Source organism: Ambystoma mexicanum, chromosome 7p (genome assembly GCF_040938575.1).
Source record: "Ambystoma mexicanum isolate Mex_15411 chromosome 7p, UKY_AmexF1_1, whole genome shotgun sequence".
In the NCBI taxonomy this organism is placed as follows: Eukaryota; Metazoa; Chordata; class Amphibia; order Caudata; family Ambystomatidae; genus Ambystoma; species Ambystoma mexicanum.
In genome coordinates, this window is record NC_090939.1 from 268,496,373 (window position 1) to 268,512,572 (window position 16,200).

The window sequence follows — 16,200 nt, forward strand, 5'->3', positions numbered from 1 at the left end:
CAGCAATCATTGATGTTGTTACCGCCTTTAATCAATAGCTTTACTACCATAAAAATGTAATAACTATGGTAAGGCTTACCGCTATACTTTACAATTGTTTTACGTGTGCGGCAGGTGGGAGTTCTCCTAAATAGAAAACATATCTATAAAATAAAGACAGACAGAAAACACTTAGTTCTCGTCCTGGGGGGTGAAATACACATGCTTGCAAATATTCTAATCATTATTTCAAACCAACAAAAAATCGAGCATTCTATTAAAAAGAGAAGCTTTCTCCTTTATTTAAAAACAACCCAGAAATACCTGGTTATCAATATCCTTGTAATAAAGTGCAGACAAGGTTTTATTCAAAACAATGGGATTCGATCTCCCTATCAGTATGGTCTCAACCAGTTCGTGCACTTGTGAGACTTGGGCGTTCGTTAGCAATTGGTCTATTAACATCTTAGTGCAAGAGCATTGTTATGCATGTATAATAAAATTTGAAGCATGATAATGTGGTTATACTTCAATATACGTCTCATGTATATAGGTAGAAAACAATCACCCTTTTTTCTAACTCTTAATGGACCAAACGGAATTCACCACCGTCCAAATCTATTGCGGTAATGATTTGTTTCTCTGGGCGTTATTTCCCCGTCTGGTTCGAAGAAGGTGCTCTGATCATCAACACTTCCCCCGCTATTTACACAGGAAGTGGTGTTTCGCGTGCTCCAATGTCAGACACACTGGACCAGCCTCTCCCTCAGTGGCACCCATTCTCTCCTCTCTCTGATCTTACTACTCCCTCTGTTCAAATCTCACTTTCTCCCTCTTTCATCATGTCTCACTCCCTCCTATCCTCTTCCCACACACACTCTCTTCTGTCCCTTTGATGTTCACAATCCTCTCTGCTCTTCTTTCTTTGCCCCTCCCTTTCGCCTCGCTACTCCTCTCTCTCAATTCTATTCTTCACTCCCCCCTCTATACTCTTTTCTCTACTCCTCTCCTCTCTGTACTGTACCCTTCACACCCTACTCCCCTCCCCTCTATACTCTCCACTCCCTGCTGCACTATCTTACACACAATCTCCTATCTATACTTCTATACCCTAATCTTACCACACTCTCTCTGCCAATCTCCAGCCACCCCCTTTCTACTTCACTCTACCCACACTACTACTCCTGGTTGTGCTTGCACTCCCACCACACCCTACATTCCCATACATTCTCTAAATCATTCTCTCTAGCGACCCACTACACTTCTCCCCTCTCTCTCTACTTTCCTTTCTCTCTTTCACACTCCTTTTACATACCCCTCCTCACACTACACTACATACAACTGGCACCAGTCTGTCTCAGCATCATTACCTGTCCACCTCTGCACCTCCTGGCCTCATCCCTTTCCCTTGTATAGTGGCCCTTCACTTGTTCTGCCCCCAACCCCATCCTGCAGTGCTCACCCAACTCTCGGACCAATGTAAAGCTGTTCTTTCCCCAGGGGCCCAGTTCTTCAGGTGTAAAGCTTTACAAACCATCTTGGGGCAACAACTCAATTTTCTGTCTCTTTGCAGGGAAGTAGACAGGTGTCCAAGCTGTGTGTTTTCCATGTGGCTTTATTCATCTGCTGGCGAGTTTGGTTGCCATTTTGGTTAATAGACGGTTCTCGTGTCTCCCCTGTTCCCCTGCAGTCTCTCCTCACTCCCAGTTCATTTTCTGTTGCTCCACCATTCACCTGTGGTCCGTCTTGGATTGGTAGATCAGTGTTAGGGGTCACGTTGCTGTTTGCAGGAAACATTTCAGTCCATTCCCTTCCATTAATTCTATTTCTCTAGTTCTGGTCCAGGTTTTCTTGATTGCTCCCATGTGCATTCTGAAAGCTGCGGCTCTGAAACTGAAAAAAGAGAACACTGACCAGAAACAGTCGTGGGAGGCATCAAGAGACAGGGGGCCTCATCACGAGTTGGGCGGTAATGCAGCGGTTTTCCCGTCAAGCGTAATTAGCGCTAACGCCAAGCCCCCGGTGGATAGTCCGCCAGATCACTAGTTTGCGTGCATGCGCACAGGGACATGGCGGTAGCGCAAATAACGCTCAATGAGAAAAAGGCCCAGGAACCTGTAGATCCAGCGCACTGTGCGCTACCGCCATACTGCGCTAATAGCGTGGGAAACGCGTCACAGCCGGAACAGGAAATAAGCGGTGGCCATTTTGGAAATCACAATCCGTCGGATATCACAGCCCCTGCAAGCCATCCACCCCTGGGAAGAGTGAATTATGTCAGAGGAGCGCACTAGGGGCAAGTCAGCCCTGGACAGGGTCAGTAAGCCAACATTTTGTGACCAGGAACTGGTCGTACTGGTGGAGGAGGCAGAGAACCAGCATGAAGAACTGAAGCAGCGCAAGACCAGTGGGCAGCGCCATGCACAGATCTGGCCGAACATCAGCCAAAGGGTGTCTGCAGTGGGGCGTGTGCCCAGGGATGGCAAGGACTGTCGCAAGCACCTCAATGACTTGCGTGTGAGAATCCGCGGCATCCTCTCACAGCACAGGAGTGCAAGCAGGGGCACTGGAGGAGGGCCACCACCACCCGAACTCACACCCTGGGAGGAGAAGATGACTGCCCTAATCGACATGGGCACCATAGAGGGAATTGGTGGAGCGGAGGCAGGCACTGGTATTGATCCGACTGCAGGTGAGTCCCACCCCGAATGCATGCATCTGAAAGGACCACACATGCAGACCCCGAGTGAATGAATGTGATGAAATGTGTGTGAGGTACTGCAGACACCCATAACTGAGCCCTTGAACCATGTAACCGTAGTGCCGCCTAGGCTCCCCTGCACGTGCAGTGCATCAATACAAGGGGCAGGGGACAGACATCCATAGCCACGGGACAGCTACATAGAGTGTGGGTGTGCATGAATACACCCCCAGGATCCTGAGCATGGTGCAACCCAATCCCGCATGTGATGATGGCGCACAAACATTTCCATGCATTGTTCCTCCACACTCACACATTCCACTAATCACTACATGGAGATTGAACAAAATGCAAGTGGCATGCATAATTGATACTGCCTACACTCCCACTTGATGGCATGAACTGCTTGACACTTATGTAGGTTGCCTTGAATCAATCCACACCCTATGTACCCCACAGGCACACGGCGAACCTCACGGGTTGACGATGACGGTGAGGAGGCCACTCCATCACAGCGCCGGAGGCAGCGTACCTCGAACAGCACCACCACCCCACAAAGGGGTCGCGCGGAAGGGAACCTATGCTGGACCCATCCCACATCACCACAACGCAGCCCAACCAGACCGCTGCAGCACCCACATGGCCACAGGGTGTCAGCGCCTCCCAAGCCCCCATGCAGACTTCCGATGCAGAGGGAGTCACCTGTGGGTCAGAGCCCGATGTGGGAGTGACACCTCCAGCTGCGCATCAGGCAGGACAGTTGCATTCCCCCGGAAGCAGCGATGCTGAAGGGATGGGCACACCACAGGGGACCCCAGGGCCAGTCACACAGGGAGCACAAACCCCACGTATGCATGTGCGTTGTGTCCGCACACCAGAGCCAGATGTAGACAAACCATCATATGGCAGCCCTGAAGACCAGCACTCAGAGCCCAGCAGCCCCATCCAAGCTGCCAACATGTCCCCATGCAGCCCCCCCCCCCAACAGCGCACAAGTGGCAGGCCGGTACCTGCCACACCAGGGGTACCTTTCGTCACGGGAGCAGCTGTGATGGAACGTCTGGACATAATAGAGGCCAAACAGGCAAAAGTGGAATCCATGGCCAAAGTGCACAGCCGGCACATCAAGGCCATCAGCGCATCCATACGACATGGCTGCAAGTACATTGCCCGAGACAACGCGTGCACAGGCAAAGTGGTGGAGCAATGCACATCAGCCCTGACAGGTTTTGGCCAAAGGGTACGGGAGTTGTGCGAGGCAGTATCTGCACCGCCGATTTTAAGTGTTACCGCCAAACTCGTGATGAGGCCCAGGGTGTGGTACGACATTCGCGTTCATGGCACTTGAGAGGATGTTAAGGACTGAATCCCCTTCTCCAACTACTCTCCTGCTTCTGGCACAGGGCTGGTCCTGGCATATGTCTAGGTAGCCCCCTGGTCCCAGGTCGCCTTTGATAGGGTCAGGCCCCTATTCCTGTCAGTATCCTTACAGCATCAGGTAGTTTTTCAGTCTTCGTCAGCTAAGGCCTCGTTTTGCTGGTGGCGTTGACTAGTGGGAGTTGGAGGAACCCCCCCCACACTTAACTGTTAAGGGGGCGAGTCGCTAGAGACTGGTTGAACCAGGCACTGCCTGAGGAGTCACCCAGAGGAGGGATGGAGTGAAATCCCGCTGCCTCGCCACCACTGTTGAGACACAGTATTCTATCCTCAAGGATAACCTGTGGCAGCCTAACTCCTAGGAACTGCATCTCCCAGAATGCTCCATGAAGGAGCACACTGGCTCAAGGATTGAAATTTAGAAGCAACTTCTGGGGTGCTCGCTGACCATATACTCCAGGGCCCATACTGCAGGAAATGCTGCACCCAGCGGCAGAGATACCACAAGCCCCAACAAACTGGTTCATGCGAAGTTCCACAGAACACTGTAGGGCCGCTGAGAAGCATCCCTCGGGGATCCATCCCTTCTTAGGCTAAACACGGGCAACTCCGTCAGCTGTTGCTCAATCAAATAGGGCTGTGAGTCCCAGCGGTCGGCCAGCTTATTTTGCCCGCTCTTCCCTAAATTCCTGATGAGCACCCGATCCCCTGGTTGTAGGTTGTGGAACCAAACTTTTTCATCATGCCTTTTTGTTCTGCTGTGCATTACGTTCTGTAGAGGCTTGGGCTAGTTAGAAGGCTCTGGACAATTGTTCTTGCAGGTCCTTCACATACTTGCAGTAGCTTTCTATTCCTGTGCCTTCAGAAGAGACCCCAAAACTCAAGTCTATGGGGAGTCGGGCATCTCTGCCGATCATTAGAAAGTATGGAGTGACCCGAATGCTGTCATTCTTGGTGCAATTATAGACGTGGACTAGAGTGGATACATGTTGGCTCCATTTCAGTTTTTCTGTGGCACTCAGTCTCTCCAGCATACGCAACAATGTTCGGTTAAAGCATTCGGCTTGTACATCTCCTTGTGGATGGTAAGGAGAAGTTCGGGTTTTCTTTACTCCAATCAGCTGCATAAGTTCTTGGAGCAGTTTGGACTCAAAGTCTCACCCTTGATCTGAGTGTAAGCGAGCTAGCAAGCCATAACGCACAGAAAATTTGTCCCAAAGTACTTTTGCTATGGTCGTTGCCTTCTGATCCCTGGTGAGATATGCTTCAGCATAGCGGGTGAAGTGACCAGTTGCTACCAATATGTTCTGAGTGCCCCCATAGTAAGTCTCAATGCTCAGGAAATCCACAGAAACTAGGTCCATGGGTCCGGAGCGCTGTAAGTGTTGAAGGACTCAGGGCTATCGTCAGTTTGAGGTCTTCGGGACAATGCATCATTGTCTACGTTGTTGACTCCAGGGCGATATTCTAGCTGAAACTTGTACGTGGACAAGGCCGCTAACCATCGGTGGCTGGTGGCATCCAACTTGGCGGACTTGAGGATGTAGGTCAGTGGATTGTTGTCTGTTCTCACGGTGAAAGCAGCTCCATACAGATAGTCATGTAATTTCTCAGACACGCCCCACTTCAGGGCCAAAATCTATAGCTTATCACCAGGATAGTTCGATTCGGCAGGGCTCAGCCAGCGGCTGGCAAACGCCACCAGTTTAACAATTCCCTGTTGCTCTTGATAGAGTACAGCACCCAGTCCATCAGCACTGGCATCCACATGTAATATATAGGGTAGATGCGGATCAGTGTATGCCAGTACCGGTTCCTCAGTCAAGTCTTTTTTAACTGGGTGAAAGCCTATTCACACTTCTCATTCCAGCGCAGGCTGAAGACCTCTTTAGGATGGTACCGGGCTGTGGGCTGATTTCCCCTGAGAGTCGTCTTCTTCTGTGGGGCTGGATAACCTTTGATCAAGTCCGTGAGTGGACAGACTATTTAAGCGAAACCAGGTACGAACCTTCTGTAATAGTTACAGAACACCAGGAAGCTTCTCATCTCTCGCAAGTTCTGCGGTCGAGGCCAAGTCTCGAGGGCTTCTATCTTAGTGGGATCTACACTCACCCCATCAGCCGACACCACATGGCCAATAAACTTCATACTGGTACGGCAAAACTGGCATTTTTCTAGGGATACTTTCAGGCCTTGTTGTTGAAGACGATCCAAAATCTTCAGCAATCTTTGGTGATGATCTTCTAATGTCCTCTCAAACACGATCACATCATGTAGGTAAACCAGCACCTCAAGCAAGTTCATGTCCCCCACTGTTCGTTCCATCAAACGTTGAAATGTGGTGGCCGCCCTCTATATCCCCTGTTGCATTCTGGTAAACTGATAAAATCCTAGAGGGCAGATGAAAGCAGTCTTCTTGGAAAACACTTGCTCCCAACCAGACAGTCCAGGGCCTCATCCACTTGAGAGGTGGTATATTGGTCTGGTGTGGTTCTGCTTTTTAGCCATCGGTAGTCGATGCACAGTCGCACATCTTGTTTTTTTTTCGTGCCGCCACTATTGGGGAGGCATAATGGCTCATTGACTCTTGGATTATATTGGCATGCAGCAAGTCTTCGAGATGACAGCATACTACATCCGCAGGTGCCAGTCTTCTTGACCTCTCTCAAAATGGGGTGGTATCGCTCAGACAGAAGTGGTGTTGCCCACCTTTAGCTTCACCCAAATCCCAGGTACTGGTTGAAAACACATCCGCCCTCATGGCCCGTTGGTCTCTTAGATTATTTTTTTCACGTTCTGACAACAGAGAATCCCCAAAGTTTATCTTTCCCACATCCAAGGTAGGATATGAGTTTCTGGTCTCAACCGTCTGAGCCACCGAGTCAGCAATGTGCAACTGAGCAATTGCTCGACCTCCGGGCAGATGCACTGTTTTATCTGTGACATTAGTAATGGGGACTCGAATGTGTGTCACTTCTGCACCAGTATCACTTATCAATGTATTTTGGACCATCAAACCTCTCAGCAGTTCTTCACCTTCAGGAGCCTCCATCACCAATCTTCGGTAGCGGTTGTGACCTTGGAGTCGTACACTACCTGGCACCATGATGGCCTGACCAGGTGGTATGTCAAGTTGTCTGGACTGTTGTTAGTGGTGTTCACTTCTCCCATGGGACCATCGGAGTGTACCACCTTCTCCATACTTTTCTTAAGGTAGACTTGTTTGCAGGCGGGGTGTGTTGACAGAGAATGTGCTAACTGCGGAACAGCCATCTCCATACACATCCAGGCTAAGGTACCAAACATGGCGGAGTTGGTGCCGATGACTAGGGTACCACCAGATACGGGTTCTTGGTGGTGCATACTAATGCCAGTGCGGTTAACATGGTGCTTACTCCAGCCACCTCTTGATCTAGGCGGATCTTCACGCAGATGTACCCCAGATAGCAGCAAGCGGCCTCGCCGACTCCCATCAGGTTTAATCCCTCCAGCGGTTGTAAGGGCAGATGTGACATATGTCTTCGATAGTAGGGCTCATAGACAATAGTGACCTGGGAGCCACTGTCCAAAAGGGCCCTTCAAGCTCAACTGGGATTGTCAGTGGTGGTCCAATCAAACCCTCTGGGATGCCTCTGGAAGAACTTGTCTGAGTTTGTATTCCGTTACATGACACTGGTGAAGTTTTCCGGGTGTTGCAGAGCTCACGGACTAACCTGAGATGGTCAGCTCTGGAACCCTCCTGAGCCTTGAATGGGTACTTGGTAGTCAGCTTGTCGGAAACTTGTGCCCGTACAGATATACAGGAGTTATGGTCAGCAGAGCTTACTCCTGTACTCGAGGTTCTAGCTGCTCCTCCGCTACAACCTCCTGTGCGTTTCCCAACAAAGCTCGAGCTGGAGCGGGTTTGAGGGCAGTAAATCGAGCAGCTGCTTCAGCATAGTCTTGGTCTTGTTAGCACAGACAAGTTGCGTGGCGGTCATCCCCACATCAACTGCAAAATCTCCAGGGTGGTACGGCGCAGGTGGGGAAGTAACATATTCTCAAGGCTCTTGGGCTCATCTAAATACTTGATGTTCTCTGTCACGTGACAAGGGGAAAAGGTCTCTGCCCCGCTATGGAGTATCATTCAGATTGTCCCTGGTTAATAACTGTGTCGGCAATTTCTTCACTAACTGTTGCAGGTCCTCAATCTGTTTCTGCTGAGAGAGTGCATAGTTGGGTGCTGCTGGGACCTTGCTTTGGACAGGATAACTCTGGGCCTCGACATCGCCGGTTTCTTCTTGCAAATCTCTTATTGACCTAAGTAGCTCTTCATACAGAGGTGGTGAGTCCAGCTTGTCTCGCAGTCGCAGTTGGAGGATGGATATGGCAGCATCGTTGGCCCCTCTAAGGATCTGTTTCAAGCGACACCGGTTCATTTGTGAAGTTCTACTCCTCCCCTATATTGAGCCAAACGCAAAATGTGTTCAATCCTCACAAGGAATTAAGATAGCTTCTCTCCCTGCTTCAGTGAGGTAGCATGGAACCTCATCATCAAATCTTCCCCGGCTCAGTAGTGCTGAATGCTCCTTCCAGCACATCCATCACCTGCAGCAAAGTTGGATCTGGACTCAGTGTGCGCAGGGCCTGTACCGTCTGTAGTGCAGGTGCTGGCAATGCCTCTATCACACGCCTCTGTTTTTCTCGATCTGACACTTTCCAATCATGAAGCAAAACCAGAACTAGATCGGCCCATATTTCATACCCTTCTTCTCCTTTGGGCACTGTTTTTTTGCCTGAAAAGGGGCGCAACCAGGTGTAGGCTCCATGTTCATTAATCAAAGGCAATGAGGATTGTCTGTCCATAGTTACCTTAACTGCTTCAGCCACCGCAGCAGCAATGACAATGGCATCCTTGGTGGGGTTTGTAGCTTCAGGGAGTGAAGGTATTCCGGGCCAAGTGTCTAGTTGCCAAACTGGGCAGGTAAACACAGGTTCTCTGCCTTGAATTTCGGTGGGCATGACTTTACCTGTAAGAGAAACTCTACCATAACATAACATATAACATTTGGTATCATGCCCTGGTATGCGGCCCACACTTTTCTCTTTCCCAGTGACAGACTAACGGACCAGTCATGGCTACAATTTCATCTGTGGCTATGTGTAAGGAACCTCGCCTATGATGAAACAGGCCTCGGGGCTAATTCCCTCAGCTCGAATCCATTGTAACACGTATTCCTGTGCCATCTTGACTATGTGAGCCTATAACAGATAGGTTTTTTTTCTGTGTTTTGTTGTTTTTTTTTTTCTCACAATACGCGGTGGGGCAATTCTTTCCCCCTATGGGATCTCAGCAGTGCCTCCAAAAAGTGTAAGGTGTTTCTCCCTGTAATTTGATCCTTTCCTGTGGGAGTGAGTGAGTAGCTACCTGGAGGAGACCTGATTATAGGAGTGTAACACCTTACTGCACACATGTGCATGGAAAATGAGTAGCCCAAGGAGGTTGAGGTGACTGCCAGGTGGGAGAAACCCAGTGAGGGCTCTCAGTGAGTTTGCCCTGCAAACCGGCAGCAGCTCGGGTATCTTTAGACCAAATAAACAGGCACAGACTTAGTTGTTTTGTTTAAGCGTGGTACGCTTTTATTTTATGTAATGAAAGAAGGTGCAATCAATAATGCATACACTGGATCTCTATTACACCATGTTGCTCCTGACAGAGTAGCTCCTGTTACATAACATTAGATGACTATTTGTTAAATAAATCATGATATGGATCATAAGGTACACCTGCAGAATTAGTGTTTTACTCGTGGTAAATAAATAATCACTCCTTGCTTGTGGCGCCCCTGATCATGAACGCTTTCTAATTTGATAAATAAATAACAAGTATAAATTAAGTCGAGATACTTAGAATTGTGCCCTATTCACCAGCCTTTGAGTTCGTTGAGTGATTGGAATGCATAGAACTTATTCCGGCTGCAGGAGTCTTTCTAAAGATGAACCCTCCACTCAATGGTTCACAGTACATATACGCAACTTGAAAACTATTAGAAGACTGTCACTGCGCACAGAAAAAAAAATATATATATATGTTCAACCAGATAATATGAAATGTTCAGAAAATAGCAATCATGATCCGATGCTATAAGTGATTGAAACCACACATCAAAATGTATAACATTTCTTCATTGTATTGTAAGGTAATAGCCGACATGTGTTTCGACCCCGACGGTCGTTTTTAAGGCCTCTGGATGCACAAGTTGTTATTTGAACCTTAGATAGGATGTTTTCGAATGACCTTGAGTCAATATATCACCTGGTCAATTAGCACAAAGTCAATGGGTTAAATCCCCGCGTCACTTTCATGGGTAAGAGAATCCCCGCAATCAATAAGCTCGCTTACAGCATCACTTACAGCATCGGATCATGATTGCTATTTTCTGAACATTTCATATTATCTGGTTGAACATATATATTTTTTTTTTTCTGTGCGCAGTGACAGTCTTCTAATAGTTTTCAAGTTGGATAAATAAATAACCCCTTTGGTTACAGGTTTCTTTTGAAGAATGAACGCTCTCACATTTGATAAGTAAATAACCTTTTTCCTGTCACACGCTTCTCTTGAGAATTAACGCTTTCACATTTGATAAATAAATAACCATTTTCCTGTCACAGGCTTCTCTTGAGAATGAACGCTTTCACATTTTATAAATAACCCTTTTCCTGTCACAGGCTTTTCTTGAGAATGAACGCTTTCACATTTGATCAATAAATAACCCTTTTCCTGTCACAGGATTCTCTTGAGAATGAACGCTTTCGCATTTGATAAATAAATAACCCTTTTCCTGTCACAGGCTTCTCTTGGGAATGAACGCTTTCACATTTGATAAATAAATACATTTTCATCACAGGTACCCCTGAGAATGAACATTCTCACATTTGATAAATAAATAGCCTTTTCTATTTAGGGTATCTCTTGAGAATGAACGCTTTTCCATTTGACGCCACTGGGCCCGTATCCTCCTCCACCCTAACGGATTTTGTATTACCTCACGGAGAAGACCAAGTGCCAATCTCCAACGGGATATAAATATATATATTTCTGACCCCCCCCAGAGCAGTGGCAACTAAAACACAGAGTGATACTGTACACGACCAGACTGGTCGAGGCAGGCTTCAAGAGAAAAACAGGATACTGGCCCTTCACTAAGGGACCAATCTCTACCGGGCACGAATTGGGCTTCAAGCACGGTGTCCACTTGTGGCATTCATCTATACCTCTGCACCACATGCGGGAACAGAACTCACAAGTCGCCGACTCTGCGCAGTGAATAATTCATCAAGTACCTATCATAACAAACTGCCCTCGTGTTGACCTGGATTGGCGCATGCAGGGCGCAGTATCCTCGCTACTCCTCTCCCCTCTCCTACCTGACCGAACTGGGCTGCGACACTCCTGACCCCGCTCTCCCGGGTGCTTGCAGGCTGTGGGGCCCGGAATCAGCACCCGCCAAGTACTGCCTGGCCCTCCCACAGCTCACACTCTCAACCCACCGGTGGGGAGAGAAAGAGCTGTAAACCACCCGATAGGCAGACTGCCTAAGGCTCAAGGCGGGTGTCCCTGACTTGACAGAGGGCCTCTGGGCCCTCCGGAGAAGTCTGGGGCTTCCGCCTGTTATCGTCTCTCCTGGCTGCTCTCACTCGCTGGCCGCTCCCCGGGCTGTTATGCCCTAGAGGCGTTTACATTCATGCTCGCCTGCAGGGGAGCTTCATCAGCCCCTGAGGTGAAATCACCTGATCGGCGTCCCCGCTCCCCCTGCTGGTGGAGCCTACTATCTCAGGGTCCTAGAATTTACGCGCCCAAGCTACACACTGTTAGGGGGCATAGACCTAAAGGAAGGACTGTAAACAAACCAGCATGTCCACAGAATGGGACACTCAGCCCATTACATGCCAAGACCCCACAGGAAATGGGGTTTACATTGCATGGCATGTGATATTTGGGACCGTCTATTGAGGCAGGGACACTTCTCCACATGTCAGTCTTCATTCACCCCATTGTTTAGGAATCCACAGTTTACACCAGGGATGGTACAGGTTCTTTCAAGAAATGGAAGGAAACAGATTGTAGAAAAGTGGGCGATATGATAGTCGAGGGGGAGGTAAGATCTTTTGAAGATTGCAAAATGCACATAGGCTTAACAAAAAAAGACAGAATGGAATATTATCAATTAATTCACTGGCTGAAGCAGCCTGATATTAAGAAAGCATCTCTGAGATCTCTGGTGCCCTACAAGGTGTTTACAACTACGCATAAGGGAGATAAACAATTGGTATCCAAACTATATGCTATTTTGGTAGATTTGCAGTAGGAGCGCAACTGGCCATATATCCAGAAATCGGAAAAAAACCTGGGGGAGGAAATTGCAGAATCGTATTGGGGAAATCTCTGTGCAAACATACCTAAGCTAATGAGACATATTCAAACCAGGGAAGTGTGGTATAAAATAATGATGCCATGGCATTACACACCAGAAAAATTACATAACATGTTTCCCAATGTAGCACAGGAATGTTGGAGGTGATGTTCAGGAAAGGGAGACTGGAGGCTCATCTGGTGGGACTGCCCAGTATTGAATACATTTTGGGATGAAATAATTAGGGAGATACAATTGATGGTGGATGGTTCCGAATTATTTACACCTAGGGAATGGATGTGTGGGATGTTTAATCCAGAAAAAAGGTTTTCTTTGAAACCAAATAATAAAGCTTTTATGATATTGTTAATAGCTGCTTGGTTGGTAATAGCAAAGAAATTGAAACAGAAATCACCACCCGCTAATATAGAAAGGCTGCATAAAGTGTGGGGAATATTAGCAATGGAGTGAGTCACATATAGATTACAAGGGGAGGCCAGCAGATTCCGGACAGATTGGGGAACGATAATTGAATATCTTAAAGGTGACTACATGCAACAATGGTGCTCTCAGAACTTGAAAGTACTGGACACAATGTAGAGGATGGGACGTTCCTCATTCGAATGGACATCATTATGCAATTTGAAGGAAGTAGTACCAGCAAGTCAAGGGGCTGGGAGGGTGGGAAGGGGGACTGTGTTCGGCCATTTTCATTTCTCTTGTGTCTATTGTTTTGTTTATTAATGTTAAATTTGGAAATGCCAATAAAAAAAACTTAATTAAAAAAACTGTTGAATTGCATGGATGAATGGTGTGTTTGTTTATTCATTGTCCTTTGATTCTATTGCTTCTCTCTGGGTCTCAGGACAGAGACACAAAGAACTGAGGCTATTCCCAGAAGCCAATCTGTTTACAAGAAACCTTACACAAAGTACAAAAAGATAAACGAGAAGAAAAACAATATCATAATGATACAATACAAAAACATAGGGCCTCATTACAAATGTGCCGGTCCGGTAACAACGGTGCCGGCAAGTGGCCAGGGTAGCCAGACTTTCAGGGAAGCACCAGCAACGTTATTAACAGTGCCAGTGCTTCCGTGTTCCCCACTCCCATAGAGTCCTATGCGACTCTATGGGAATGGGGCACAACAATTTCCAGTAAAATCTACAAGTTCGGCGGCAAACTGCTGGTTTTACCAGCACGGTTACTGCCGGACTTGTAATGAGGCCCATAATGTAATGTTATGTTATGTTAAGACATTTATAAAGCGCCAAAGCCCTTAAGGCATCTAAGCGCTCCTTCACAAGCAGAAAAGGTTCAGTGAGGTTGAGCCGAGAATTAGACAAAGAGTGTTGTTTTCAGAAGTTTTTGAAAAAACAAGAGGTTACTTTCTTCTCTGAGTCCCAACGGTAGATTGTTCCATGCCTTGGACGCAAGCACAGGAAAGGAGCGTCCATTTCCACGAACTCTCTTAGCCCTTGCCACCTGTAAAAGCCAGGTGGAGGAAGAGCGGAGATTTTTTGTGGGCTGGTATTTAACAATCTTGTCCCTTAGGTAAATTGGGGCTGTCCCATGGATACATTTATGACACATGGTCAATATTTTAAAAGAAATTCTGGCTGATATCGGTAGCCAGTGTAGTTCCCTTCCGGCAAGAGAGGTGGGTTCATGCCTTTTCATGCCATAGATTATACGCACAGAAGTATTTTGGATTTTCTGCAATCTAAGGACATCTTCTCTGCTGGCACCCCCTAATAGGGCATTGCAGTAGTCCAGCCGTGGAAAAATAACTGCCCTTACTAAATTGGCTCGATTTTCTTTGGAGATTAAGGGGGCAACTTGTCTCAGTACTCGCAGATGGTATCGGGTATTCTTTTCGATAGCATCTATCTGAGCTCCTGCATCCAAGGAAGCCTCCAGATATGCACCCAGGGTTTTCACCCTATCGACTACTTCGATAGGGCTATCCTCAACCAAGAAACTCAAGAAAGCGGGAACTAATGCCTCTCTAGATTTTTTTGGACCCATAAATCATGAGTTCCGTTTTCCCTGCATTTAAACATAACCAATTTGTGGTCATCCAGTTCTTTATCACTTTATAAACTTCGTTTAGTTTATACTGATCCTCTTGGTGATCTCCTGACAGCTCCATAGATAGCTGGAAATCATCTGCATAGTTAGTAAAGAAAAAGCCCAACTTTTCCAGTTCTCTGCAGAGGGGGACAATATAAATATATAAGAGCAGGGGCGACAAGCATGCTCCCTGAGGAACGCCACACAAGATAGTTTCTACTTCAGAGAAAGCGTCTCCCCAATGTACCCTAGATCTTCTGCCCTCCAAAAAGGATCTAACCCAGTTTATAGTCTCAGTAGCCAGGCCACCCGTATCTAGCAGTCTATTTAGCAGTATCTAATGATCCAAAAGGTCAAAGGCAGCATTAAGATCTAATAGTATTAACAGTCCCGGTCTACTCCTTTCCACTAAAGTTAACATATGGGTTTGCAGATCCACCAGGGCACTCTCTGTGCCGTGAAAACGAGGAAAGCCTGATTGTCTTTCGTGTAGCCGACCTGAATTTTCAATATGAAGTTGAAGGTGAATTGTGGCTACCTTATCAACCAATTTCAGGAGAAATAATGTGTTTGTAATTGGCTGAAAGTTGGTGGCATCTTTAGGGTCTAGGCCTGTCTTTTTTAAGAGAGGTGTGACTGCCACTGTTTTAATGGCTTGTAGGACCATGCAGTATCTGAAGGAAGCATTTACAAATCTGCATAAGAATGGAGCAAAAATGACCAAATGGTCCAGAATTATTTTTGAAGGTAGGCGATCCCCCGGACAACTGGTCTGGTTCATGGCTCTCATAATGTCTTTGATCTCAGCAATTGAGAACTCTGGGAATTTGAATCCTATATGAGTAGATTTCAATTCCTCATTTATAGGTGGCTTCTGACCAGTCAGATGTTTTATTCCTACATTCTCTGGATTGGGGGAAATTTTGCTTAAAATTTGATTCTGTAACTCTCTCCTAATTTTATCTTGGGCACATAACAGTTTATTTGCAAAAGCTTTCTGTGTTCTAACGCAGTCCTCCTCAGTGGGTGGTGTGATTAAGAACTTCTGGCTTCTCCCAAGATCTAAAGAGGCGGAAGAGTTCCTTAGTATCGTTGTCTGCTGATTCAATTTGATCATTATAATAAGTTCGCTTGGCCTCCATAATTGCTTCTTTGTATACTTTCTCGTGCGATTTCCAAGTGGCCTTATTGTTTAAGTTTTGATCTTTAAGCCAGATCAAAGTTAAAACATCATTTAGAAAACAACCGAGAGCGATAACTAAAGACAAATTATCGCCCCACTTTAATCTGGACCATAAAAGATTCGTTGAAGATTCTTGATAAAAGCGGTCTGCTTCTTGCCCTTTTCCTTAGAATATCAAGTGCCTGGCACTCCAAAATCAAATGTTTTAGTGTTTCAGCAACACCTATTGCTTGATAAAAGCAACACTCTGTACACAACTAAGAGGTGCCCTGAGGATTCCAGTTTTTCGTTCTTTCTTTAGTATGGAACTGGTTGAGCCTGAATCGTAAGTACAGAGTGTGCAGTTTATTACATGGAAAACATTTAAGATAAAAAGATAATTTAAGTTTTCTTCATGGAAACTTTGCATATTCAGAGTAGGTGGAGTACGGTAGAAGTACCTCAAGAGTGAGTCTCCAATCCTCTCTGAATAATTTACGTTTAACGAC

The 16,200-nt window shown here is 46.7% G+C and overlaps 1 protein-coding gene across 2 annotated transcripts in view; it reads right to left on the reverse strand.

Moving 5' to 3' along the window:
* The window catches only part of LOC138526035 (uncharacterized), a 105,919-nt gene that overhangs the window by 59,501 nt on the left and 30,218 nt on the right, over positions 1–16,200 (reverse strand). Inside the window, exon 3 of one of the 2 annotated variants that reach the window (XM_069636337.1) lies at positions 80–143. The exons of the other annotated variant lie outside the window; for it this stretch is intronic. The gene's annotated coding sequence lies outside the window, so the exon portion shown is untranslated. The remainder of the gene's footprint in view (positions 1–79; positions 144–16,200) is intronic. 2 annotated transcript variants of the gene reach the window in all.